This window comes from Hemitrygon akajei, chromosome 1, assembly GCF_048418815.1.
Source record: "Hemitrygon akajei chromosome 1, sHemAka1.3, whole genome shotgun sequence".
Lineage (NCBI taxonomy): Eukaryota > Metazoa > Chordata > Chondrichthyes > Myliobatiformes > Dasyatidae > Hemitrygon > Hemitrygon akajei.
In genome coordinates this window covers 1,674,191-1,699,552 of record NC_133124.1, presented here as the reverse complement: position 1 = coordinate 1,699,552, position 25,362 = coordinate 1,674,191, and the positions used below count along the sequence as shown (strand labels likewise).

The window sequence follows — 25,362 nt, the reverse complement described above, 5'->3', positions numbered from 1 at the left end:
GAATGCATTCGCTACGACTCTTGACGGGACAGAAGAAACAGGCATTTGAGCGCATAATAGGCAATGCCAGCTGTTCACTCGCTCACTTTTCAAAACGCTGTTTCCTCACGCAGGCTGCCCTGACAGTACCACAGCTCTCACCGCTCCCTGAGTAATAGAAAGATCGAAATCTGCCCTTCGTAGCAAGTGTATAGAGGAAGAGACTGACTCAAAGGCCCAGGGGGAACATCGGTGACCTCTTCGTTGGAAGACTTTTTGCGGTCACTTTAGCTTCAGCCATTCCAAAGCGGCAGAGCAAGGGATGCCAGAATCTGAATTTCGGCACATCGTTGGAGGGCACCGTATTAAGCGAAGCTAACTAGCGGTAGTGTTGTCGGCCTGTTGTACTTTTCGTATATCAGGTGAGGGGCACGTCTGCCCATTTGTGTGGTGACACAAGTCGGAGGAAAATTGTTCATTTTTCTCCAAGAGGATTGATGTGTGAGCTGCGAAATAGAAGAGGTAGCTGTACATTAAGGGACCGGATGAAGACGTTATGGCTCTTTGCACAAGGGAACTCTTGGAACAGGTTTGCGTTGTGGTTATGTACGCACTGTGTTCTCTTGCGCATCATCCGTCCAGGACAAAGGCAAACGCTCCAGTAATGATCGACTTGAGTCATTGCGCTTTTCAGCTGACTGGACATCTGGCTGCAGTTTTCCAGAAACGTCCGAGAATGCTGCATAGAAATAGGCGGCAATGGGTGATACGAGAAAGATCTCTTTGACGGCAGTGTAGATTTCCAGCAGAATGCTCAGTTGAAGGTGGAGTTGTACAATCTGTCAGAAGTGGATGACGCCGCCATCTGAATGGACAGTAGACAGTAGGTGCAGGAGTAGGCCATTCCGCCCATCGTGCCTGCACCGCCATTCTGTCTGACCATGGCTGGTCATCCACAATCAGCACCCCGTCCCTGCCTTCTGCCCATATCCCTTGACTCTGGTATCTTTAGGAGCCCTATCTAACTCTTTCAATCGAGAGAACTGGCCTCCACTGCCTTCTGAGACGGAGCATTCGATAGACCCACAGCTCTCGGGGTAAAAAAGATTTTCTTCAACTATGTTCTAAATGGCCTACCCTTTCTTAATCTCCTTATTTTATGAAGAAGTTCTGCTTGTGACATATTGGGAACCGCCGGGGCGTAGTGATGCAGTATAGGTGAATGCTGAACGTTTGCTATGTGTGTTGTTGTTGGTGCTATCTAGTTTTTGTGGTGTTAGATTTGATGTTCAGGCAAGCGGCAGATTACACTGTACGCGTCGGTGGCTCTGTGAGGAAGCGATGGTAAAGTGAATGTTAGTCGCTACATCGAAGTGGAACGATCAGTGGAATCTGCTATAACAATCAGTTATAAAACGAGAAGGAAGGATAATTGGTTTCATGGTGGATAATGAATTGCAGATTGAGGTCATGCAAATGGACAGTGGCAGCGAGCGTGATTACGTGTGTGAGATTGGTCGGTTAATGTGTGAGTGATTGTGTGTCTCTGAGCTGCTGATTGTGTATCGCTGAACAGTGGCAGGCATGCAATGGTGTTTGTCGGCGTGAGCAAATTATAGTATGTTAGCGGGATGTGCTGGGGAATTAGCTCAAATGGTAGAGCGCTCGCTTAGCATGCGAGAGGTAGCGAGATCGATGCTCGCATTCTCCATGGACATTTTGTATTCAGAGGAATTCGTCTCATCAAGTGCCTGCGAAGCTTGGAATGCACAAAAGATGCGGCTGGCGAACATGGTGCGCAAAGTGTCGCTGTCGAAGGGCAGGGAGAAAATGTGGTAGGTTTGCTGCGTTGAAAGCAGATAGGAGGAAAGGCTAGCTGGCAGCTGGTGTTTCAGTAATGCATGAGCTGCAGACGACGATTCAGGCATAAATCAGGTGAGTGGTTATAAGGACATTGCCCTGGTTACTGGGTGAAAAGAGAAAGCTGAGTCACCTTTTATTTGAACGGTCAAGGACGATGAAAGAGCTGTGTTGGTATCGTAGTGTACGTAGAAATGTCAGAAGCGCGGAGATATGTATCATCCCGTGACCTGTGGCCCCCAGTGCTGGAAGGACGAGATAGTTGCCATAGGCCGGGTTTTGCCATCGCTCGACAGATGCCAGGCTGAATTCTGCATAATGAGTGTCGCTTTTCCTTCGATAGCTCAGTTGGTAGAGCGGAGGACTGTAGAGGAAATGGAGTCATCCTTAGGTCGCTGGTTCGATTCCGGCTCGAAGGATCAGGTCTTCTTTTACTGCGCCCATCATCAATTGCATACCACAGAGCTTTTCGCTGGTGCGCACAAGAATGCATTCGCTACGACTCTTGACGGGACAGAAGAAACAGGCATTTGAGCATATAATAGGCAATGCCAGCTGTTCACTCGCTCACTTTTCAGAACGCTGTTTCCTCACGCAGGCTGCCCTGACAGGAGCACAGCTCTCACCGCTCCCTGAGTAATAGAAAGATCGAAATCTGCCCTTCGTAGCAAGTGTATAGAGGAAGAGACTGACTCAAAGGCCCAGGGGGAACATCGGTGACCTCTTCGTTGGAAGACTTTTTGCGGTCACTTTAGCTTCAGCCATTCCAAAGCGGCAGAGCAAGGGATGCCAGAATCTGAATTTCGGCACATCGTTGGAGGGCACCGTATTAAGCGAAGCTAACTAGCGGTAGTGTTGTCGGCCTGTTGTACTTTTCGTATATCAGGTGAGGGGCACGTCTGCCCATTTGTGTGGTGACACAAGTCGGAGGAAAATTGTTCATTTTTCTCCAAGAGGATTGATGTGTGAGCTGCGAAATAGAAGAGGTAGCTGTACATTAAGGGACCGGATGAAGACGTTATGGCTCTTTGCACAAGGGAACTCTTGGAACAGGTTTGCGTTGTGGTTATGTACGCACTGTGTTCTCTTGCGCATCATCCGTCCAGGACAAAGGCAAACGCTCCAGTAATGATCGACTTGAGTCATTGCGCTTTTCAGCTGACTGGACATCTGGCTGCAGTGTTCCAGAAACGTCCGAGAATGCTGCATAGAAATAGGCGGCAATGGGTGATACGAGAAAGATCTCTTTGACGGCCGTGTAGATTTACAGCAGAATGCTCAGTTGAAGGTGGAGTTGTACAATCTGTCAGAAGTGGATGACGCCGCCATCTGAATGGACAGTAGACAGTAGGTGCAGGAGTAGGCCATTCCGCCCATCGTGCCTGCACCGCCATTCTGTCTGACCATGGCTGATCATCCACAATCAGCACCCCGTCCCTGCCTTCTGCCCATATCCCTTGACTCTGCTATCTTTAGGAGCCCTATCTAACTCTTTCAATCGAGAGAACTGGCCTCCACTGCCTTCTGAGACGGAGCATTCCATAGACCCACAGCTCTCGGGGTAAAAAAGATTTTCTTCAACTATGTTCTACATGGCCTACCCTTTCTTAATCTCCTTATTTTATGAAGAAGTTCTGCTTGTGACATATTGGGAACCGCCGGGGCGTAGTGATGCAGTATAGGTGAATGCTGAACGTTTGCTATGTGTGTTGTTGTTGGTGCTATCTAGTTTTTGTGGTGTTAGATTTGATGTTCAGGCAAGCGGCAGATTACACTGTACGCGTCGGTGGCTCTGTGAGGAAGCGATGGTAAAGTGAATGTTAGTCGCTACATCGAAGTGGAACGATCAGTGGAATCTGCTATAACAATCAGTTATAAAACGAGAAGGAAGGATAATTGGTTTCATGGTGGATAATGAATTGCAGATTGAGGTCATGCAAATGGACAGTGGCAGCGAGCGTGATTACGTGTGTGAGATTGGTCGGTTAATGTGTGAGTGATTGTGTGTCTCTGAGCTGCTGATTGTGTATCGCTGAACAGTGGCAGGCATGCAATGGTGTTTGTCGGCGTGAGCAAATTATAGTATGTTAGCGGGATGTGCTGGGGAATTAGCTCAAATGGTAGAGCGCTCGCTTAGCATGCGAGAGGTAGCGAGATCGATGCTCGCATTCTCCATGGACATTTTGTATTCAGAGGAATTCGTCTCATCAAGTGCCTGCGAAGCTTGGAATGCACAAAAGATGCGGCTGGCGAACATGGTGCGCAAAGTGTCGCTGTCGAAGGGCAGGGAGAAAATGTGGTAGGTTTGCTGCGTTGAAAGCAGATAGGAGGAAAGGCTAGCTGGCAGCTGGTGTTTCAGTAATGCATGAGCTGCAGACGACGATTCAGGCATAAATCAGGTGAGTGGTTATAAGGACATTGCCCTGGTTACTGGGTGAAAAGAGAAAGCTGAGTCACCTTTTATTTGAACGGTCAAGGACGATGAAAGAGCTGTGTTGGTATCGTAGTGTACGTAGAAATGTCAGAAGCGCGGAGATATGTATCATCCCGTGACCTGTGGCCCCCAGTGCTGGAAGGACGAGATAGTTGCCATAGGCCGGGTTTTGCCATCGCTCGACAGATGCCAGGCTGAATTCTGCATAATGAGTGTCGCTTTTCCTTCGATAGCTCAGTTGGTAGAGCGGAGGACTGTAGAGGAAATGGAGTCATCCTTAGGTCGCTGGTTCGATTCCGGCTCGAAGGATCAGGTCTTCTTTTACTGCGCCCATCATCAATTGCATACCACAGAGCTTTTCGCTGGTGCGCACAAGAATGCATTCGCTACGACTCTTGACGGGACAGAAGAAACAGGCATTTGAGCATATAATAGGCAATGCCAGCTGTTCACTCGCTCACTTTTCAGAACGCTGTTTCCTCACGCAGGCTGCCCTGACAGGAGCACAGCTCTCACCGCTCCCTGAGTAATAGAAAGATCGAAATCTGCCCTTCGTAGCAAGTGTATAGAGGAAGAGACTGACTCAAAGGCCCAGGGGGAACATCGGTGACCTCTTCGTTGGAAGACTTTTTGCGGTCACTTTAGCTTCAGCCATTCCAAAGCGGCAGAGCAAGGGATGCCAGAATCTGAATTTCGGCACATCGTTGGAGGGCACCGTATTAAGCGAAGCTAACTAGCGGTAGTGTTGTCGGCCTGTTGTACTTTTCGTATATCAGGTGAGGGGCACGTCTGCCCATTTGTGTGGTGACACAAGTCGGAGGAAAATTGTTCATTTTTCTCCAAGAGGATTGATGTGTGAGCTGCGAAATAGAAGAGGTAGCTGTACATTAAGGGACCGGATGAAGACGTTATGGCTCTTTGCACAAGGGAACTCTTGGAACAGGTTTGCGTTGTGGTTATGTACGCACTGTGTTCTCTTGCGCATCATCCGTCCAGGACAAAGGCAAACGCTCCAGTAATGATCGACTTGAGTCATTGCGCTTTTCAGCTGACTGGACATCTGGCTGCAGTTTTCCAGAAACGTCCGAGAATGCTGCATAGAAATAGGCGGCAATGGGTGATACGAGAAAGATCTCTTTGACGGCAGTGTAGATTTCCAGCAGAATGCTCAGTTGAAGGTGGAGTTGTACAATCTGTCAGAAGTGGATGACGCCGCCATCTGAATGGACAGTAGACAGTAGGTGCAGGAGTAGGCCATTCCGCCCATCGTGCCTGCACCGCCATTCTGTCTGACCATGGCTGGTCATCCACAATCAGCACCCCGTCCCTGCCTTCTGCCCATATCCCTTGACTCTGCTATCTTTAGGAGCCCTATCTAACTCTTTCAATCGAGAGAACTGGCCTCCACTGCCTTCTGAGACGGAGCATTCCATAGACCCACAGCTCTCGGGGTAAAAAAGATTTTCTTCAACTATGTTCTACATGGCCTACCCTTTCTTAATCTCCTTATTTTATGAAGAAGTTCTGCTTGTGACATATTGGGAACCGCCGGGGCGTAGTGATGCAGTATAGGTGAATGCTGAACGTTTGCTATGTGTGTTGTTGTTGGTGCTATCTAGTTTTTGTGGTGTTAGATTTGATGTTCAGGCAAGCGGCAGATTACACTGTACGCGTCGGTGGCTCTGTGAGGAAGCGATGGTAAAGTGAATGTTAGTCGCTACATCGAAGTGGAACGATCAGTGGAATCTGCTATAACAATCAGTTATAAAACGAGAAGGAAGGATAATTGGTTTCATGGTGGATAATGAATTGCAGATTGAGGTCATGCAAATGGACAGTGGCAGCGAGCGTGATTACGTGTGTGAGATTGGTCGGTTAATGTGTGAGTGATTGTGTGTCTCTGAGCTGCTGATTGTGTATCGCTGAACAGTGGCAGGCATGCAATGGTGTTTGTCGGCGTGAGCAAATTATAGTATGTTAGCGGGATGTGCTGGGGAATTAGCTCAAATGGTAGAGCGCTCGCTTAGCATGCGAGAGGTAGCGAGATCGATGCTCGCATTCTCCATGGACATTTTGTATTCAGAGGAATTCGTCTCATCAAGTGCCTGCGAAGCTTGGAATGCACAAAAGATGCGGCTGGCGAACATGGTGCGCAAAGTGTCGCTGTCGAAGGGCAGGGAGAAAATGTGGTAGGTTTGCTGCGTTGAAAGCAGATAGGAGGAAAGGCTAGCTGGCAGCTGGTGTTTCAGTAATGCATGAGCTGCAGACGACGATTCAGGCATAAATCAGGTGAGTGGTTATAAGGACATTGCCCTGGTTACTGGGTGAAAAGAGAAAGCTGAGTCACCTTTTATTTGAACGGTCAAGGACGATGAAAGAGCTGTGTTGGTATCGTAGTGTACGTAGAAATGTCAGAAGCGCGGAGATATGTATCATCCCGTGACCTGTGGCCCCCAGTGCTGGAAGGACGAGATAGTTGCCATAGGCCGGGTTTTGCCATCGCTCGACAGATGCCAGGCTGAATTCTGCATAATGAGTGTCGCTTTTCCTTCGATAGCTCAGTTGGTAGAGCGGAGGACTGTAGAGGAAATGGAGTCATCCTTAGGTCGCTGGTTCGATTCCGGCTCGAAGGATCAGGTCTTCTTTTACTGCGCCCATCATCAATTGCATACCACAGAGCTTTTCGCTGGTGCGCACAAGAATGCATTCGCTACGACTCTTGACGGGACAGAAGAAACAGGCATTTGAGCATATAATAGGCAATGCCAGCTGTTCACTCGCTCACTTTTCAGAACGCTGTTTCCTCACGCAGGCTGCCCTGACAGTAGCACAGCTCTCACCGCTCCCTGAGTAATAGAAAGATCGAAATCTGCCCTTCGTAGCAAGTGTATAGAGGAAGAGACTGACTCAAAGGCCCAGGGGGAACATCGGTGACCTCTTCGTTGGAAGACTTTTTGCGGTCACTTTAGCTTCAGCCATTCCAAAGCGGCAGAGCAAGGGATGCCAGAATCTGAATTTCGGCACATCGTTGGAGGGCACCGTATTAAGCGAAGCTAACTAGCGGTAGTGTTGTCGGCCTGTTGTACTTTTCGTATATCAGGTGAGGGGCACGTCTGCCCATTTGTGTGGTGACACAAGTCGGAGGAAAATTGTTCATTTTTCTCCAAGAGGATTGATGTGTGAGCTGCGAAATAGAAGAGGTAGCTGTACATTAAGGGACCGGATGAAGACGTTATGGCTCTTTGCACAAGGGAACTCTTGGAACAGGTTTGCGTTGTGGTTATGTACGCACTGTGTTCTCTTGCGCATCATCCGTCCAGGACAAAGGCAAACGCTCCAGTAATGATCGACTTGAGTCATTGCGCTTTTCAGCTGACTGGACATCTGGCTGCAGTTTTCCAGAAATGTCCGAGAATGCTGCATAGAAATAGGCGGCAATGGGTGATACGAGAAAGATCTCTTTGACGGCAGTGTAGATTTCCAGCAGAATGCTCAGTTGAAGGTGGAGTTGTACAATCTGTCAGAAGTGGATGACGCCGCCATCTGAATGGACAGTAGACAGTAGGTGCAGGAGTAGGCCATTCCGCCCATCGTGCCTGCACCGCCATTCTGTCTGACCATGGCTGGTCATCCACAATCAGCACCCCGTCCCTGCCTTCTGCCCATATCCCTTGACTCTGGTATCTTTAGGAGCCCTATCTAACTCTTTCAATCGAGAGAACTGGCCTCCACTGCCTTCTGAGACGGAGCATTCGATAGACCCACAGCTCTCGGGGTAAAAAAGATTTTCTTCAACTATGTTCTAAATGGCCTACCCTTTCTTAATCTCCTTATTTTATGAAGAAGTTCTGCTTGTGACATATTGGGAACCGCCGGGGCGTAGTGATGCAGTATAGGTGAATGCTGAACGTTTGCTATGTGTGTTGTTGTTGGTGCTATCTAGTTTTTGTGGTGTTAGATTTGATGTTCAGGCAAGCGGCAGATTACACTGTACGCGTCGGTGGCTCTGTGAGGAAGCGATGGTAAAGTGAATGTTAGTCGCTACATCGAAGTGGAACGATCAGTGGAATCTGCTATAACAATCAGTTATAAAACGAGAAGGAAGGATAATTGGTTTCATGGTGGATAATGAATTGCAGATTGAGGTCATGCAAATGGACAGTGGCAGCGAGCGTGATTACGTGTGTGAGATTGGTCGGTTAATGTGTGAGTGATTGTGTGTCTCTGAGCTGCTGATTGTGTATCGCTGAACAGTGGCAGGCATGCAATGGTGTTTGTCGGCGTGAGCAAATTATAGTATGTTAGCGGGATGTGCTGGGGAATTAGCTCAAATGGTAGAGCGCTCGCTTAGCATGCGAGAGGTAGCGAGATCGATGCTCGCATTCTCCATGGACATTTTGTATTCAGAGGAATTCGTCTCATCAAGTGCCTGCGAAGCTTGGAATGCACAAAAGATGCGGCTGGCGAACATGGTGCGCAAAGTGTCGCTGTCGAAGGGCAGGGAGAAAATGTGGTAGGTTTGCTGCGTTGAAAGCAGATAGGAGGAAAGGCTAGCTGGCAGCTGGTGTTTCAGTAATGCATGAGCTGCAGACGACGATTCAGGCATAAATCAGGTGAGTGGTTATAAGGACATTGCCCTGGTTACTGGGTGAAAAGAGAAAGCTGAGTCACCTTTTATTTGAACGGTCAAGGACGATGAAAGAGCTGTGTTGGTATCGTAGTGTACGTAGAAATGTCAGAAGCGCGGAGATATGTATCATCCCGTGACCTGTGGCCCCCAGTGCTGGAAGGACGAGATAGTTGCCATAGGCCGGGTTTTGCCATCGCTCGACAGATGCCAGGCTGAATTCTGCATAATGAGTGTCGCTTTTCCTTCGATAGCTCAGTTGGTAGAGCGGAGGACTGTAGAGGAAATGGAGTCATCCTTAGGTCGCTGGTTCGATTCCGGCTCGAAGGATCAGGTCTTCTTTTACTGCGCCCATCATCAATTGCATACCACAGAGCTTTTCGCTGGTGCGCACAAGAATGCATTCGCTACGACTCTTGACGGGACAGAAGAAACAGGCATTTGAGCATATAATAGGCAATGCCAGCTGTTCACTCGCTCACTTTTCAGAACGCTGTTTCCTCACGCAGGCTGCCCTGACAGGAGCACAGCTCTCACCGCTCCCTGAGTAATAGAAAGATCGAAATCTGCCCTTCGTAGCAAGTGTATAGAGGAAGAGACTGACTCAAAGGCCCAGGGGGAACATCGGTGACCTCTTCGTTGGAAGACTTTTTGCGGTCACTTTAGCTTCAGCCATTCCAAAGCGGCAGAGCAAGGGATGCCAGAATCTGAATTTCGGCACATCGTTGGAGGGCACCGTATTAAGCGAAGCTAACTAGCGGTAGTGTTGTCGGCCTGTTGTACTTTTCGTATATCAGGTGAGGGGCACGTCTGCCCATTTGTGTGGTGACACAAGTCGGAGGAAAATTGTTCATTTTTCTCCAAGAGGATTGATGTGTGAGCTGCGAAATAGAAGAGGTAGCTGTACATTAAGGGACCGGATGAAGACGTTATGGCTCTTTGCACAAGGGAACTCTTGGAACAGGTTTGCGTTGTGGTTATGTACGCACTGTGTTCTCTTGCGCATCATCCGTCCAGGACAAAGGCAAACGCTCCAGTAATGATCGACTTGAGTCATTGCGCTTTTCAGCTGACTGGACATCTGGCTGCAGTGTTCCAGAAACGTCCGAGAATGCTGCATAGAAATAGGCGGCAATGGGTGATACGAGAAAGATCTCTTTGACGGCCGTGTAGATTTACAGCAGAATGCTCAGTTGAAGGTGGAGTTGTACAATCTGTCAGAAGTGGATGACGCCGCCATCTGAATGGACAGTAGACAGTAGGTGCAGGAGTAGGCCATTCCGCCCATCGTGCCTGCACCGCCATTCTGTCTGACCATGGCTGATCATCCACAATCAGCACCCCGTCCCTGCCTTCTGCCCATATCCCTTGACTCTGCTATCTTTAGGAGCCCTATCTAACTCTTTCAATCGAGAGAACTGGCCTCCACTGCCTTCTGAGACGGAGCATTCCATAGACCCACAGCTCTCGGGGTAAAAAAGATTTTCTTCAACTATGTTCTACATGGCCTACCCTTTCTTAATCTCCTTATTTTATGAAGAAGTTCTGCTTGTGACATATTGGGAACCGCCGGGGCGTAGTGATGCAGTATAGGTGAATGCTGAACGTTTGCTATGTGTGTTGTTGTTGGTGCTATCTAGTTTTTGTGGTGTTAGATTTGATGTTCAGGCAAGCGGCAGATTACACTGTACGCGTCGGTGGCTCTGTGAGGAAGCGATGGTAAAGTGAATGTTAGTCGCTACATCGAAGTGGAACGATCAGTGGAATCTGCTATAACAATCAGTTATAAAACGAGAAGGAAGGATAATTGGTTTCATGGTGGATAATGAATTGCAGATTGAGGTCATGCAAATGGACAGTGGCAGCGAGCGTGATTACGTGTGTGAGATTGGTCGGTTAATGTGTGAGTGATTGTGTGTCTCTGAGCTGCTGATTGTGTATCGCTGAACAGTGGCAGGCATGCAATGGTGTTTGTCGGCGTGAGCAAATTATAGTATGTTAGCGGGATGTGCTGGGGAATTAGCTCAAATGGTAGAGCGCTCGCTTAGCATGCGAGAGGTAGCGAGATCGATGCTCGCATTCTCCATGGACATTTTGTATTCAGAGGAATTCGTCTCATCAAGTGCCTGCGAAGCTTGGAATGCACAAAAGATGCGGCTGGCGAACATGGTGCGCAAAGTGTCGCTGTCGAAGGGCAGGGAGAAAATGTGGTAGGTTTGCTGCGTTGAAAGCAGATAGGAGGAAAGGCTAGCTGGCAGCTGGTGTTTCAGTAATGCATGAGCTGCAGACGACGATTCAGGCATAAATCAGGTGAGTGGTTATAAGGACATTGCCCTGGTTACTGGGTGAAAAGAGAAAGCTGAGTCACCTTTTATTTGAACGGTCAAGGACGATGAAAGAGCTGTGTTGGTATCGTAGTGTACGTAGAAATGTCAGAAGCGCGGAGATATGTATCATCCCGTGACCTGTGGCCCCCAGTGCTGGAAGGACGAGATAGTTGCCATAGGCCGGGTTTTGCCATCGCTCGACAGATGCCAGGCTGAATTCTGCATAATGAGTGTCGCTTTTCCTTCGATAGCTCAGTTGGTAGAGCGGAGGACTGTAGAGGAAATGGAGTCATCCTTAGGTCGCTGGTTCGATTCCGGCTCGAAGGATCAGGTCTTCTTTTACTGCGCCCATCATCAATTGCATACCACAGAGCTTTTCGCTGGTGCGCACAAGAATGCATTCGCTACGACTCTTGACGGGACAGAAGAAACAGGCATTTGAGCATATAATAGGCAATGCCAGCTGTTCACTCGCTCACTTTTCAGAACGCTGTTTCCTCACGCAGGCTGCCCTGACAGGAGCACAGCTCTCACCGCTCCCTGAGTAATAGAAAGATCGAAATCTGCCCTTCGTAGCAAGTGTATAGAGGAAGAGACTGACTCAAAGGCCCAGGGGGAACATCGGTGACCTCTTCGTTGGAAGACTTTTTGCGGTCACTTTAGCTTCAGCCATTCCAAAGCGGCAGAGCAAGGGATGCCAGAATCTGAATTTCGGCACATCGTTGGAGGGCACCGTATTAAGCGAAGCTAACTAGCGGTAGTGTTGTCGGCCTGTTGTACTTTTCGTATATCAGGTGAGGGGCACGTCTGCCCATTTGTGTGGTGACACAAGTCGGAGGAAAATTGTTCATTTTTCTCCAAGAGGATTGATGTGTGAGCTGCGAAATAGAAGAGGTAGCTGTACATTAAGGGACCGGATGAAGACGTTATGGCTCTTTGCACAAGGGAACTCTTGGAACAGGTTTGCGTTGTGGTTATGTACGCACTGTGTTCTCTTGCGCATCATCCGTCCAGGACAAAGGCAAACGCTCCAGTAATGATCGACTTGAGTCATTGCGCTTTTCAGCTGACTGGACATCTGGCTGCAGTTTTCCAGAAATGTCCGAGAATGCTGCATAGAAATAGGCGGCAATGGGTGATACGAGAAAGATCTCTTTGACGGCAGTGTAGATTTCCAGCAGAATGCTCAGTTGAAGGTGGAGTTGTACAATCTGTCAGAAGTGGATGACGCCGCCATCTGAATGGACAGTAGACAGTAGGTGCAGGAGTAGGCCATTCCGCCCATCGTGCCTGCACCGCCATTCTGTCTGACCATGGCTGGTCATCCACAATCAGCACCCCGTCCCTGCCTTCTGCCCATATCCCTTGACTCTGCTATCTTTAGGAGCCCTATCTAACTCTTTCAATCGAGAGAACTGGCCTCCACTGCCTTCTGAGACGGAGCATTCCATAGACCCACAGCTCTCGGGGTAAAAAAGATTTTCTTCAACTATGTTCTAAATGGCCTACCCTTTCTTAATCTCCTTATTTTATGAAGAAGTTCTGCTTGTGACATATTGGGAACCGCCGGGGCGTAGTGATGCAGTATAGGTGAATGCTGAACGTTTGCTATGTGTGTTGTTGTTGGTGCTATCTAGTTTTTGTGGTGTTAGATTTGATGTTCAGGCAAGCGGCAGATTACACTGTACGCGTCGGTGGCTCTGTGAGGAAGCGATGGTAAAGTGAATGTTAGTCGCTACATCGAAGTGGAACGATCAGTGGAATCTGCTATAACAATCAGTTATAAAACGAGAAGGAAGGATAATTGGTTTCATGGTGGATAATGAATTGCAGATTGAGGTCATGCAAATGGACAGTGGCAGCGAGCGTGATTACGTGTGTGAGATTGGTCGGTTAATGTGTGAGTGATTGTGTGTCTCTGAGCTGCTGATTGTGTATCGCTGAACAGTGGCAGGCATGCAATGGTGTTTGTCGGCGTGAGCAAATTATAGTATGTTAGCGGGATGTGCTGGGGAATTAGCTCAAATGGTAGAGCGCTCGCTTAGCATGCGAGAGGTAGCGAGATCGATGCTCGCATTCTCCATGGACATTTTGTATTCAGAGGAATTCGTCTCATCAAGTGCCTGCGAAGCTTGGAATGCACAAAAGATGCGGCTGGCGAACATGGTGCGCAAAGTGTCGCTGTCGAAGGGCAGGGAGAAAATGTGGTAGGTTTGCTGCGTTGAAAGCAGATAGGAGGAAAGGCTAGCTGGCAGCTGGTGTTTCAGTAATGCATGAGCTGCAGACGACGATTCAGGCATAAATCAGGTGAGTGGTTATAAGGACATTGCCCTGGTTACTGGGTGAAAAGAGAAAGCTGAGTCACCTTTTATTTGAACGGTCAAGGACGATGAAAGAGCTGTGTTGGTATCGTAGTGTACGTAGAAATGTCAGAAGCGCGGAGATATGTATCATCCCGTGACCTGTGGCCCCCAGTGCTGGAAGGACGAGATAGTTGCCATAGGCCGGGTTTTGCCATCGCTCGACAGATGCCAGGCTGAATTCTGCATAATGAGTGTCGCTTTTCCTTCGATAGCTCAGTTGGTAGAGCGGAGGACTGTAGAGGAAATGGAGTCATCCTTAGGTCGCTGGTTCGATTCCGGCTCGAAGGATCAGGTCTTCTTTTACTGCGCCCATCATCAATTGCATACCACAGAGCTTTTCGCTGGTGCGCACAAGAATGCATTCGCTACGACTCTTGACGGGACAGAAGAAACAGGCATTTGAGCATATAATAGGCAATGCCAGCTGTTCACTCGCTCACTTTTCAGAACGCTGTTTCCTCACGCAGGCTGCCCTGACAGGAGCACAGCTCTCACCGCTCCCTGAGTAATAGAAAGATCGAAATCTGCCCTTCGTAGCAAGTGTATAGAGGAAGAGACTGACTCAAAGGCCCAGGGGGAACATCGGTGACCTCTTCGTTGGAAGACTTTTTGCGGTCACTTTAGCTTCAGCCATTCCAAAGCGGCAGAGCAAGGGATGCCAGAATCTGAATTTCGGCACATCGTTGGAGGGCACCGTATTAAGCGAAGCTAACTAGCGGTAGTGTTGTCGGCCTGTTGTACTTTTCGTATATCAGGTGAGGGGCACGTCTGCCCATTTGTGTGGTGACACAAGTCGGAGGAAAATTGTTCATTTTTCTCCAAGAGGATTGATGTGTGAGCTGCGAAATAGAAGAGGTAGCTGTACATTAAGGGACCGGATGAAGACGTTATGGCTCTTTGCACAAGGGAACTCTTGGAACAGGTTTGCGTTGTGGTTATGTACGCACTGTGTTCTCTTGCGCATCATCCGTCCAGGACAAAGGCAAACGCTCCAGTAATGATCGACTTGAGTCATTGCGCTTTTCAGCTGACTGGACATCTGGCTGCAGTTTTCCAGAAATGTCCGAGAATGCTGCATAGAAATAGGCGGCAATGGGTGATACGAGAAAGATCTCTTTGACGGCAGTGTAGATTTCCAGCAGAATGCTCAGTTGAAGGTGGAGTTGTACAATCTGTCAGAAGTGGATGACGCCGCCATCTGAATGGACAGTAGACAGTAGGTGCAGGAGTAGGCCATTCCGCCCATCGTGCCTGCACCGCCATTCTGTCTGACCATGGCTGGTCATCCACAATCAGCACCCCGTCCCTGCCTTCTGCCCATATCCCTTGACTCTGGTATCTTTAGGAGCCCTATCTAACTCTTTCAATCGAGAGAACTGGCCTCCACTGCCTTCTGAGACGGAGCATTCGATAGACCCACAGCTCTCGGGGTAAAAAAGATTTTCTTCAACTATGTTCTAAATGGCCTACCCTTTCTTAATCTCCTTATTTTATGAAGAAGTTCTGCTTGTGACATATTGGGAACCGCCGGGGCGTAGTGATGCAGTATAGGTGAATGCTGAACGTTTGCTATGTGTGTTGTTGTTGGTGCTATCTAGTTTTTGTGGTGTTAGATTTGATGTTCAGGCAAGCGGCAGATTACACTGTACGCGTCGGTGGCTCTGTGAGGAAGCGATGGTAAAGTGAATGTTAGTCGCTACATCGAAGTGGAACGATCAGTGGAATCTGCTATAACAATCAGTTATAAAACGAGAAGGAAGGATAATTGGTTTCATGGTGGATAATGAATTGCAGATTGAGGTCATGCAAATGGACAGTGGCAGCGAGCGTGATTACGTGTGTGAGATTGGTCGGTTAATGTGTGAGTGATTGTGTGTCTCTGAGCTGCTGATTGTGTATCGCTGAACAGTGGCAGGCATGCAATGGTGTTTGTCGGCGTGAGCAAATTATAGTATGTTAGCGGGATGTGCTGGGGAATTAGCTCAAATGGTAGAGCGCTCGCTTAGCATGCGAGAGGTAGCGAGATCGATGCTCGCATTCTCCATGGACATTTTGTATTCAGAGGAATTCGTCTCATCAAGTGCCTGCGAAGCTTGGAATGCACAAAAGATGCGGCTGGCGAACATGGTGCGCAAAGTGTCGCTGTCGAAGGGCAGGGAGAAAATGTGGTAGGTTTGCTGCGTTGAAAGCAGATAGGAGGAAAGGCTAGCTGGCAGCTGGTGTTTCAGTAATGCATGAGCTGCAGACGACGATTCAGGCATAAATCAGGTGAGTGGTTATAAGGACATTGCCCTGGTTACTGGGTGAAAAGAGAAAGCTGAGTCACCTTTTATTTGAACGGTCAAGGACGATGAAAGAGCTGTGTTGGTATCGTAGTGTACGTAGAAATGTCAGAAGCGCGGAGATATGTATCATCCCGTGACCTGTGGCCCCCAGTGCTGGAAGGACGAGATAGTTGCCATAGGCCGGGTTTTGCCATCGCTCGACAGATGCCAGGCTGAATTCTGCATAATGAGTGTCGCTTTTCCTTCGATAGCTCAGTTGGTAGAGCGGAGGACTGTAGAGGAAATGGAGTCATCCTTAGGTCGCTGGTTCGATTCCGGCTCGAAGGATCAGGTCTTCTTTTACTGCGCCCATCATCAATTGCATACCACAGAGCTTTTCGCTGGTGCGCACAAGAATGCATTCGCTACGACTCTTGACGGGACAGAAGAAACAGGCATTTGAGCATATAATAGGCAATGCCAGCTGTTCACTCGCTCACTTTTCAGAACGCTGTTTCCTCACGCAGGCTGCCCTGACAGTAGCACAGCTCTCACCGCTCCCTGAGTAATAGAAAGATCGAAATCTGCCCTTCGTAGCAAGTGTATAGAGGAAGAGACTGACTCAAAGGCCCAGGGGGAACATCGGTGACCTCTTCGTTGGAAGACTTTTTGCGGTCACTTTAGCTTCAGCCATTCCAAAGCGGCAGAGCAAGGGATGCCAGAATCTGAATTTCGGCACATCGTTGGAGGGCACCGTATTAAGCGAAGCTAACTAGCGGTAGTGTTGTCGGCCTGTTGTACTTTTCGTATATCAGGTGAGGGGCACGTCTGCCCATTTGTGTGGTGACACAAGTCGGAGGAAAATTGTTCATTTTTCTCCAAGAGGATTGATGTGTGAGCTGCGAAATAGAAGAGGTAGCTGTACATTAAGGGACCGGATGAAGACGTTATGGCTCTTTGCACAAGGGAACTCTTGGAACAGGTTTGCGTTGTGGTTATGTACGCACTGTGTTCTCTTGCGCATCATCCGTCCAGGACAAAGGCAAACGCTCCAGTAATGATCGACTTGAGTCATTGCGCTTTTCAGCTGACTGGACATCTGGCTGCAGTTTTCCAGAAACGTCCGAGAATGCTGCATAGAAATAGGCGGCAATGGGTGATACGAGAAAGATCTCTTTGACGGCAGTGTAGATTTCCAGCAGAATGCTCAGTTGAAGGTGGAGTTGTACAATCTGTCAGAAGTGGATGACGCCGCCATCTGAATGGACAGTAGACAGTAGGTGCAGGAGTAGGCCATTCCGCCCATCGTGCCTGCACCGCCATTCTGTCTGACCATGGCTGGTCATCCACAATCAGCACCCCGTCCCTGCCTTCTGCCCATATCCCTTGACTCTGCTATCTTTAGGAGCCCTATCTAACTCTTTCAATCGAGAGAACTGGCCTCCACTGCCTTCTGAGACGGAGCATTCCATAGACCCACAGCTCTCGGGGTAAAAAAGATTTTCTTCAACTATGTTCTACATGGCCTACCCTTTCTTAATCTCCTTATTTTATGAAGAAGTTCTGCTTGTGACATATTGGGAACCGCCGGGGCGTAGTGATGCAGTATAGGTGAATGCTGAACGTTTGCTATGTGTGTTGTTGTTGGTGCTATCTAGTTTTTGTGGTGTTAGATTTGATGTTCAGGCAAGCGGCAGATTACACTGTACGCGTCGGTGGCTCTGTGAGGAAGCGATGGTAAAGTGAATGTTAGTCGCTACATCGAAGTGGAACGATCAGTGGAATCTGCTATAACAATCAGTTATAAAACGAGAAGGAAGGATAATTGGTTTCATGGTGGATAATGAATTGCAGATTGAGGTCATGCAAATGGACAGTGGCAGCGAGCGTGATTACGTGTGTGAGATTGGTCGGTTAATGTGTGAGTGATTGTGTGTCTCTGAGCTGCTGATTGTGTATCGCTGAACAGTGGCAGGCATGCAATGGTGTTTGTCGGCGTGAGCAAATTATAGTATGTTAGCGGGATGTGCTGGGGAATTAGCTCAAATGGTAGAGCGCTCGCTTAGCATGCGAGAGGTAGCGAGATCGATGCTCGCATTCTCCATGGACATTTTGTATTCAGAGGAATTCGTCTCATCAAGTGCCTGCGAAGCTTGGAATGCACAAAAGATGCGGCTGGCGAACATGGTGCGCAAAGTGTCGCTGTCGAAGGGCAGGGAGAAAATGTGGTAGGTTTGCTGCGTTGAAAGCAGATAGGAGGAAAGGCTAGCTGGCAGCTGGTGTTTCAGTAATGCATGAGCTGCAGACGACGATTCAGGCATAAATCAGGTGAGTGGTTATAAGGACATTGCCCTGGTTACTGGGTGAAAAGAGAAAGCTGAGTCACCTTTTATTTGAACGGTCAAGGACGATGAAAGAGCTGTGTTGGTATCGTAGTGTACGTAGAAATGTCAGAAGCGCGGAGATATGTATCATCCCGTGACCTGTGGCCCCCAGTGCTGGAAGGACGAGATAGTTGCCATAGGCCGGGTTTTGCCATCGCTCGACAGATGCCAGGCTGAATTCTGCATAATGAGTGTCGCTTTTCCTTCGATAGCTCAGTTGGTAGAGCGGAGGACTGTAGAGGAAATGGAGTCATCCTTAGGTCGCTGGTTCGATTCCGGCTCGAAGGATCAGGTCTTCTTTTACTGCGCCCATCATCAATTGCATACCACAGAGCTTTTCGCTGGTGCGCACAAGAATGCATTCGCTACGACTCTTGACGGGACAGAAGAAACAGGCATTTGAGCATATAATAGGCAATGCCAGCTGTTCACTCGCTCACTTTTCAGAACGCTGTTTCCTCACGCAGGCTGCCCTGACAGTAGCACAGCTCTCACCGCTCCCTGAGTAATAGAAAGATCGAAATCTGCCCTTCGTAGCAAGTGTATAGAGGAAGAGACTGACTCAAAGGCCCAGGGGGAACATCGGTGACCTCTTCGTTGGAAGACTTTTTGCGGTCACTTTAGCTTCAGCCATTCCAAAGCGGCAGAGCAAGGGATGCCAGAATCTGAATTTCGGCACATCGTTGGAGGGCACCGTATTAAGCGAAGCTAACTAGCGGTAGTGTTGTCGGCCTGTTGTACTTTTCGTATATCAGGTGAGGGGCACGTCTGCCCATTTGTGTGGTGACACAAGTCGGAGGAAAATTGTTCATTTTTCTCCAAGAGGATTGATGTGTGAGCTGCGAAATAGAAGAGGTAGCTGTACATTAAGGGACCGGATGAAGACGTTATGGCTCTTTGCACAAGGGAACTCTTGGAACAGGTTTGCGTTGTGGTTATGTACGCACTGTGTTCTCTTGCGCATCATCCGTCCAGGACAAAGGCAAACGCTCCAGTAATGATCGACTTGAGTCATTGCGCTTTTCAGCTGACTGGACATCTGGCTGCAGTTTTCCAGAAACGTCCGAGAATGCTGCATAGAAATAGGCGGCAATGGGTGATACGAGAAAGATCTCTTTGACGGCAGTGTAGATTTCCAGCAGAATGCTCAGTTGAAGGTGGAGTTGTACAATCTGTCAGAAGTGGATGACGCCGCCATCTGAATGGACAGTAGACAGTAGGTGCAGGAGTAGGCCATTCCGCCCATCGTGCCTGCACCGCCATTCTGTCTGACCATGGCTGGTCATCCACAATCAGCACCCCGTCCCTGCCTTCTGCCCATATCCCTTGACTCTGCTATCTTTAGGAGCCCTATCTAACTCTTTCAATCGAGAGAACTGGCCTCCACTGCCTTCTGAGACGGAGCATTCCATAGACCCACAGCTCTCGGGGTAAAAAAGATTTTCTTCAACTATGTTCTACATGGCCTACCCTTTCTTAATCTCCTTATTTTATGAAGAAGTTCTGCTTGTGACATATTGGGAACCGCCGGGGCGTAGTGATGCAGTATAGGTGAATGCTGAACGTTTGCTATGTGTGTTGTTGTTGGTGCTATCTAGTTTTTGTGGTGTTAGATTTGATGTTCAGGCAAGCGGCAGATTACACTGTACGCGTCGGTGGCTCTGTGAGGAAGCGATGGTAAAGTGAATGTTAGTCGCTACATCGAAGTGGAACGATCAGTGGAATCTGCTATAACAATCAGTTATAAAACGAGAAGGAAGGATAATTGGTTTCATGGTGGATAATGAATTGCAGATTGAGGTCATGCAAATGGACAGTGGCAGCGAGCGTGATTACGTGTGTGAGATTGGTCGGTTAATGTGTGAGTGATTGTGTGTCTCTGAGCTGCTGATTGTGTATCGCTGAACAGTGGCAGGCATGCAATGGTGTTTGTCGGCGTGAGCAAATTATAGTATGTTAGCGGGATGTGCTGGGGAATTAGCTCAAATGGTAGAGCGCTCGCTTAGCATGCGAGAGGTAGCGAGATCGATGCTCGCATTCTCCATGGACATTTTGTATTCAGAGGAATTCGTCTCATCAAGTGCCTGCGAAGCTTGGAATGCACAAAAGATGCGGCTGGCGAACATGGTGCGCAAAGTGTCGCTGTCGAAGGGCAGGGAGAAAATGTGGTAGGTTTGCTGCGTTGAAAGCAGATAGGAGGAAAGGCTAGCTGGCAGCTGGTGTTTCAGTAATGCATGAGCTGCAGACGACGATTCAGGCATAAATCAGGTGAGTGGTTATAAGGACATTGCCCTGGTTACTGGGTGAAAAGAGAAAGCTGAGTCACCTTTTATTTGAACGGTCAAGGACGATGAAAGAGCTGTGTTGGTATCGTAGTGTACGTAGAAATGTCAGAAGCGCGGAGATATGTATCATCCCGTGACCTGTGGCCCCCAGTGCTGGAAGGACGAGATAGTTGCCATAGGCCGGGTTTTGCCATCGCTCGACAGATGCCAGGCTGAATTCTGCATAATGAGTGTCGCTTTTCCTTCGATAGCTCAGTTGGTAGAGCGGAGGACTGTAGAGGAAATGGAGTCATCCTTAGGTCGCTGGTTCGATTCCGGCTCGAAGGATCAGGTCTTCTTTTACTGCGCCCATCATCAATTGCATACCACAGAGCTTTTCGCTGGTGCGCACAAGAATGCATTCGCTACGACTCTTGACGGGACAGAAGAAACAGGCATTTGAGCATATAATAGGCAATGCCAGCTGTTCACTCGCTCACTTTTCAGAACGCTGTTTCCTCACGCAGGCTGCCCTGACAGTAGCACAGCTCTCACCGCTCCCTGAGTAATAGAAAGATCGAAATCTGCCCTTCGTAGCAAGTGTATAGAGGAAGAGACTGACTCAAAGGCCCAGGGGGAACATCGGTGACCTCTTCGTTGGAAGACTTTTTGCGGTCACTTTAGCTTCAGCCATTCCAAAGCGGCAGAGCAAGGGATGCCAGAATCTGAATTTCGGCACATCGTTGGAGGGCACCGTATTAAGCGAAGCTAACTAGCGGTAGTGTTGTCGGCCTGTTGTACTTTTCGTATATCAGGTGAGGGGCACGTCTGCCCATTTGTGTGGTGACACAAGTCGGAGGAAAATTGTTCATTTTTCTCCAAGAGGATTGATGTGTGAGCTGCGAAATAGAAGAGGTAGCTGTACATTAAGGGACCGGATGAAGACGTTATGGCTCTTTGCACAAGGGAACTCTTGGAACAGGTTTGCGTTGTGGTTATGTACGCACTGTGTTCTCTTGCGCATCATCCGTCCAGGACAAAGGCAAACGCTCCAGTAATGATCGACTTGAGTCATTGCGCTTTTCAGCTGACTGGACATCTGGCTGCAGTTTTCCAGAAACGTCCGAGAATGCTGCATAGAAATAGGCGGCAATGGGTGATACGAGAAAGATCTCTTTGACGGCAGTGTAGATTTCCAGCAGAATGCTCAGTTGAAGGTGGAGTTGTACAATCTGTCAGAAGTGGATGACGCCGCCATCTGAATGGACAGTAGACAGTAGGTGCAGGAGTAGGCCATTCCGCCCATCGTGCCTGCACCGCCATTCTGTCTGACCATGGCTGGTCATCCACAATCAGCACCCCGTCCCTGCCTTCTGCCCATATCCCTTGACTCTGCTATCTTTAGGAGCCCTATCTAACTCTTTCAATCGAGAGAACTGGCCTCCACTGCCTTCTGAGACGGAGCATTCCATAGACCCACAGCTCTCGGGGTAAAAAAGATTTTCTTCAACTATGTTCTACATGGCCTACCCTTTCTTAATCTCCTTATTTTATGAAGAAGTTCTGCTTGTGACATATTGGGAACCGCCGGGGCGTAGTGATGCAGTATAGGTGAATGCTGAACGTTTGCTATGTGTGTTGTTGTTGGTGCTATCTAGTTTTTGTGGTGTTAGATTTGATGTTCAGGCAAGCGGCAGATTACACTGTACGCGTCGGTGGCTCTGTGAGGAAGCGATGGTAAAGTGAATGTTAGTCGCTACATCGAAGTGGAACGATCAGTGGAATCTGCTATAACAATCAGTTATAAAACGAGAAGGAAGGATAATTGGTTTCATGGTGGATAATGAATTGCAGATTGAGGTCATGCAAATGGACAGTGGCAGCGAGCGTGATTACGTGTGTGAGATTGGTCGGTTAATGTGTGAGTGATTGTGTGTCTCTGAGCTGCTGATTGTGTATCGCTGAACAGTGGCAGGCATGCAATGGTGTTTGTCGGCGTGAGCAAATTATAGTATGTTAGCGGGATGTGCTGGGGAATTAGCTCAAATGGTAGAGCGCTCGCTTAGCATGCGAGAGGTAGCGAGATCGATGCTCGCATTCTCCATGGACATTTTGTATTCAGAGGAATTCGTCTCATCAAGTGCCTGCGAAGCTTGGAATGCACAAAAGATGCGGCTGGCGAACATGGTGCGCAAAGTGTCGCTGTCGAAGGGCAGGGAGAAAATGTGGTAGGTTTGCTGCGTTGAAAGCAGATAGGAGGAAAGGCTAGCTGGCAGCTGGTGTTTCAGTAATGCATGAGCTGCAGACGACGATTCAGGCATAAATCAGGTGAGTGGTTATAAGGACATTGCCCTGGTTACTGGGTGAAAAGAGAAAGCTGAGTCACCTTTTATTTGAACGGTCAAGGACGATGAAAGAGCTGTGTTGGTATCGTAGTGTACGTAGAAATGTCAGAAGCGCGGAGATATGTATCATCCCGTGACCTGTGGCCCCCAGTGCTGGAAGGACGAGATAGTTGCCATAGGCCGGGTTTTGCCATCGCTCGACAGATGCCAGGCTGAATTCTGCATAATGAGTGTCGCTTTTCCTTCGATAGCTCAGTTGGTAGAGCGGAGGACTGTAGAGGAAATGGAGTCATCCTTAGGTCGCTGGTTCGATTCCGGCTCGAAGGATCAGGTCTTCTTTTACTGCGCCCATCATCAATTGCATACCACAGAGCTTTTCGCTGGTGCGCACAAGAATGCATTCGCTACGACTCTTGACGGGACAGAAGAAACAGGCATTTGAGCATATAATAGGCAATGCCAGCTGTTCACTCGCTCACTTTTCAGAACGCTGTTTCCTCACGCAGGCTGCCCTGACAGTAGCACAGCTCTCACCGCTCCCTGAGTAATAGAAAGATCGAAATCTGCCCTTCGTAGCAAGTGTATAGAGGAAGAGACTGACTCAAAGGCCCAGGGGGAACATCGGTGACCTCTTCGTTGGAAGACTTTTTGCGGTCACTTTAGCTTCAGCCATTCCAAAGCGGCAGAGCAAGGGATGCCAGAATCTGAATTTCGGCACATCGTTGGAGGGCACCGTATTAAGCGAAGCTAACTAGCGGTAGTGTTGTCGGCCTGTTGTACTTTTCGTATATCAGGTGAGGGGCACGTCTGCCCATTTGTGTGGTGACACAAGTCGGAGGAAAATTGTTCATTTTTCTCCAAGAGGATTGATGTGTGAGCTGCGAAATAGAAGAGGTAGCTGTACATTAAGGGACCGGATGAAGACGTTATGGCTCTTTGCACAAGGGAACTCTTGGAACAGGTTTGCGTTGTGGTTATGTACGCACTGTGTTCTCTTGCGCATCATCCGTCCAGGACAAAGGCAAACGCTCCAGTAATGATCGACTTGAGTCATTGCGCTTTTCAGCTGACTGGACATCTGGCTGCAGTTTTCCAGAAATGTCCGAGAATGCTGCATAGAAATAGGCGGCAATGGGTGATACGAGAAAGATCTCTTTGACGGCAGTGTAGATTTCCAGCAGAATGCTCAGTTGAAGGTGGAGTTGTACAATCTGTCAGAAGTGGATGACGCCGCCATCTGAATGGACAGTAGACAGTAGGTGCAGGAGTAGGCCATTCCGCCCATCGTGCCTGCACCGCCATTCTGTCTGACCATGGCTGGTCATCCACAATCAGCACCCCGTCCCTGCCTTCTGCCCATATCCCTTGACTCTGGTATCTTTAGGAGCCCTATCTAACTCTTTCAATCGAGAGAACTGGCCTCCACTGCCTTCTGAGACGGAGCATTCGATAGACCCACAGCTCTCGGGGTAAAAAAGATTTTCTTCAACTATGTTCTAAATGGCCTACCCTTTCTTAATCTCCTTATTTTATGAAGAAGTTCTGCTTGTGACATATTGGGAACCGCCGGGGCGTAGTGATGCAGTATAGGTGAATGCTGAACGTTTGCTATGTGTGTTGTTGTTGGTGCTATCTAGTTTTTGTGGTGTTAGATTTGATGTTCAGGCAAGCGGCAGATTACACTGTACGCGTCGGTGGCTCTGTGAGGAAGCGATGGTAAAGTGAATGTTAGTCGCTACATCGAAGTGGAACGATCAGTGGAATCTGCTATAACAATCAGTTATAAAACGAGAAGGAAGGATAATTGGTTTCATGGTGGATAATGAATTGCAGATTGAGGTCATGCAAATGGACAGTGGCAGCGAGCGTGATTACGTGTGTGAGATTGGTCGGTTAATGTGTGAGTGATTGTGTGTCTCTGAGCTGCTGATTGTGTATCGCTGAACAGTGGCAGGCATGCAATGGTGTTTGTCGGCGTGAGCAAATTATAGTATGTTAGCGGGATGTGCTGGGGAATTAGCTCAAATGGTAGAGCGCTCGCTTAGCATGCGAGAGGTAGCGAGATCGATGCTCGCATTCTCCATGGACATTTTGTATTCAGAGGAATTCGTCTCATCAAGTGCCTGCGAAGCTTGGAATGCACAAAAGATGCGGCTGGCGAACATGGTGCGCAAAGTGTCGCTGTCGAAGGGCAGGGAGAAAATGTGGTAGGTTTGCTGCGTTGAAAGCAGATAGGAGGAAAGGCTAGCTGGCAGCTGGTGTTTCAGTAATGCATGAGCTGCAGACGACGATTCAGGCATAAATCAGGTGAGTGGTTATAAGGACATTGCCCTGGTTACTGGGTGAAAAGAGAAAGCTGAGTCACCTTTTATTTGAACGGTCAAGGACGATGAAAGAGCTGTGTTGGTATCGTAGTGTACGTAGAAATGTCAGAAGCGCGGAGATATGTATCATCCCGTGACCTGTGGCCCCCAGTGCTGGAAGGACGAGATAGTTGCCATAGGCCGGGTTTTGC

The 25,362-nt window shown here is 48.6% G+C and overlaps 21 non-coding genes across 21 annotated transcripts; all 21 read left to right on the top strand.

The window, feature by feature from the left end:
• Window positions 1-1,617: 1,617 nt before the first annotated feature.
• trnaa-agc (transfer RNA alanine (anticodon AGC)) lies at window positions 1,618-1,690 on the top strand. The gene has a single exon. It is a non-coding gene; the product is annotated as a tRNA-Ala (tRNA).
• Window positions 1,691-2,172: 482 nt separating this feature from the next.
• trnay-gua (transfer RNA tyrosine (anticodon GUA)) lies at window positions 2,173-2,258 on the top strand. The gene is given in 2 exon segments: window positions 2,173-2,209; window positions 2,223-2,258. It is a non-coding gene; the product is annotated as a tRNA-Tyr (tRNA).
• Window positions 2,259-3,941: 1,683 nt separating this feature from the next.
• Window positions 3,942-4,014, top strand: trnaa-agc (transfer RNA alanine (anticodon AGC)). The gene has a single exon. It is a non-coding gene; the product is annotated as a tRNA-Ala (tRNA).
• Window positions 4,015-4,496: 482 nt separating this feature from the next.
• On the top strand, window positions 4,497-4,582 carry trnay-gua (transfer RNA tyrosine (anticodon GUA)). The gene is given in 2 exon segments: window positions 4,497-4,533; window positions 4,547-4,582. It is a non-coding gene; the product is annotated as a tRNA-Tyr (tRNA).
• A 1,683-nt stretch (window positions 4,583-6,265) lies between these two features.
• On the top strand, window positions 6,266-6,338 carry trnaa-agc (transfer RNA alanine (anticodon AGC)). The gene has a single exon. It is a non-coding gene; the product is annotated as a tRNA-Ala (tRNA).
• A 482-nt stretch (window positions 6,339-6,820) lies between these two features.
• On the top strand, window positions 6,821-6,906 carry trnay-gua (transfer RNA tyrosine (anticodon GUA)). Its single transcript is given in 2 exon segments — window positions 6,821-6,857; window positions 6,871-6,906. It is a non-coding gene; the product is annotated as a tRNA-Tyr (tRNA).
• A 1,683-nt stretch (window positions 6,907-8,589) lies between these two features.
• Window positions 8,590-8,662, top strand: trnaa-agc (transfer RNA alanine (anticodon AGC)). Its single transcript has one exon. It is a non-coding gene; the product is annotated as a tRNA-Ala (tRNA).
• A 482-nt stretch (window positions 8,663-9,144) lies between these two features.
• On the top strand, window positions 9,145-9,230 carry trnay-gua (transfer RNA tyrosine (anticodon GUA)). The gene is given in 2 exon segments: window positions 9,145-9,181; window positions 9,195-9,230. It is a non-coding gene; the product is annotated as a tRNA-Tyr (tRNA).
• Window positions 9,231-10,913: 1,683 nt separating this feature from the next.
• trnaa-agc (transfer RNA alanine (anticodon AGC)) lies at window positions 10,914-10,986 on the top strand. Its single transcript has one exon. It is a non-coding gene; the product is annotated as a tRNA-Ala (tRNA).
• Window positions 10,987-11,468: 482 nt separating this feature from the next.
• Window positions 11,469-11,554, top strand: trnay-gua (transfer RNA tyrosine (anticodon GUA)). Its single transcript is given in 2 exon segments — window positions 11,469-11,505; window positions 11,519-11,554. It is a non-coding gene; the product is annotated as a tRNA-Tyr (tRNA).
• A 1,683-nt stretch (window positions 11,555-13,237) lies between these two features.
• On the top strand, window positions 13,238-13,310 carry trnaa-agc (transfer RNA alanine (anticodon AGC)). Its single transcript has one exon. It is a non-coding gene; the product is annotated as a tRNA-Ala (tRNA).
• Window positions 13,311-13,792: 482 nt separating this feature from the next.
• Window positions 13,793-13,878, top strand: trnay-gua (transfer RNA tyrosine (anticodon GUA)). The gene is given in 2 exon segments: window positions 13,793-13,829; window positions 13,843-13,878. It is a non-coding gene; the product is annotated as a tRNA-Tyr (tRNA).
• Window positions 13,879-15,561: 1,683 nt separating this feature from the next.
• Window positions 15,562-15,634, top strand: trnaa-agc (transfer RNA alanine (anticodon AGC)). Its single transcript has one exon. It is a non-coding gene; the product is annotated as a tRNA-Ala (tRNA).
• A 482-nt stretch (window positions 15,635-16,116) lies between these two features.
• trnay-gua (transfer RNA tyrosine (anticodon GUA)) lies at window positions 16,117-16,202 on the top strand. The gene is given in 2 exon segments: window positions 16,117-16,153; window positions 16,167-16,202. It is a non-coding gene; the product is annotated as a tRNA-Tyr (tRNA).
• A 1,683-nt stretch (window positions 16,203-17,885) lies between these two features.
• trnaa-agc (transfer RNA alanine (anticodon AGC)) lies at window positions 17,886-17,958 on the top strand. The gene has a single exon. It is a non-coding gene; the product is annotated as a tRNA-Ala (tRNA).
• A 482-nt stretch (window positions 17,959-18,440) lies between these two features.
• On the top strand, window positions 18,441-18,526 carry trnay-gua (transfer RNA tyrosine (anticodon GUA)). Its single transcript is given in 2 exon segments — window positions 18,441-18,477; window positions 18,491-18,526. It is a non-coding gene; the product is annotated as a tRNA-Tyr (tRNA).
• Window positions 18,527-20,209: 1,683 nt separating this feature from the next.
• On the top strand, window positions 20,210-20,282 carry trnaa-agc (transfer RNA alanine (anticodon AGC)). Its single transcript has one exon. It is a non-coding gene; the product is annotated as a tRNA-Ala (tRNA).
• A 482-nt stretch (window positions 20,283-20,764) lies between these two features.
• On the top strand, window positions 20,765-20,850 carry trnay-gua (transfer RNA tyrosine (anticodon GUA)). The gene is given in 2 exon segments: window positions 20,765-20,801; window positions 20,815-20,850. It is a non-coding gene; the product is annotated as a tRNA-Tyr (tRNA).
• A 1,683-nt stretch (window positions 20,851-22,533) lies between these two features.
• Window positions 22,534-22,606, top strand: trnaa-agc (transfer RNA alanine (anticodon AGC)). Its single transcript has one exon. It is a non-coding gene; the product is annotated as a tRNA-Ala (tRNA).
• Window positions 22,607-23,088: 482 nt separating this feature from the next.
• trnay-gua (transfer RNA tyrosine (anticodon GUA)) lies at window positions 23,089-23,174 on the top strand. Its single transcript is given in 2 exon segments — window positions 23,089-23,125; window positions 23,139-23,174. It is a non-coding gene; the product is annotated as a tRNA-Tyr (tRNA).
• A 1,683-nt stretch (window positions 23,175-24,857) lies between these two features.
• Window positions 24,858-24,930, top strand: trnaa-agc (transfer RNA alanine (anticodon AGC)). The gene has a single exon. It is a non-coding gene; the product is annotated as a tRNA-Ala (tRNA).
• Window positions 24,931-25,362: the final 432 nt, after the last annotated feature.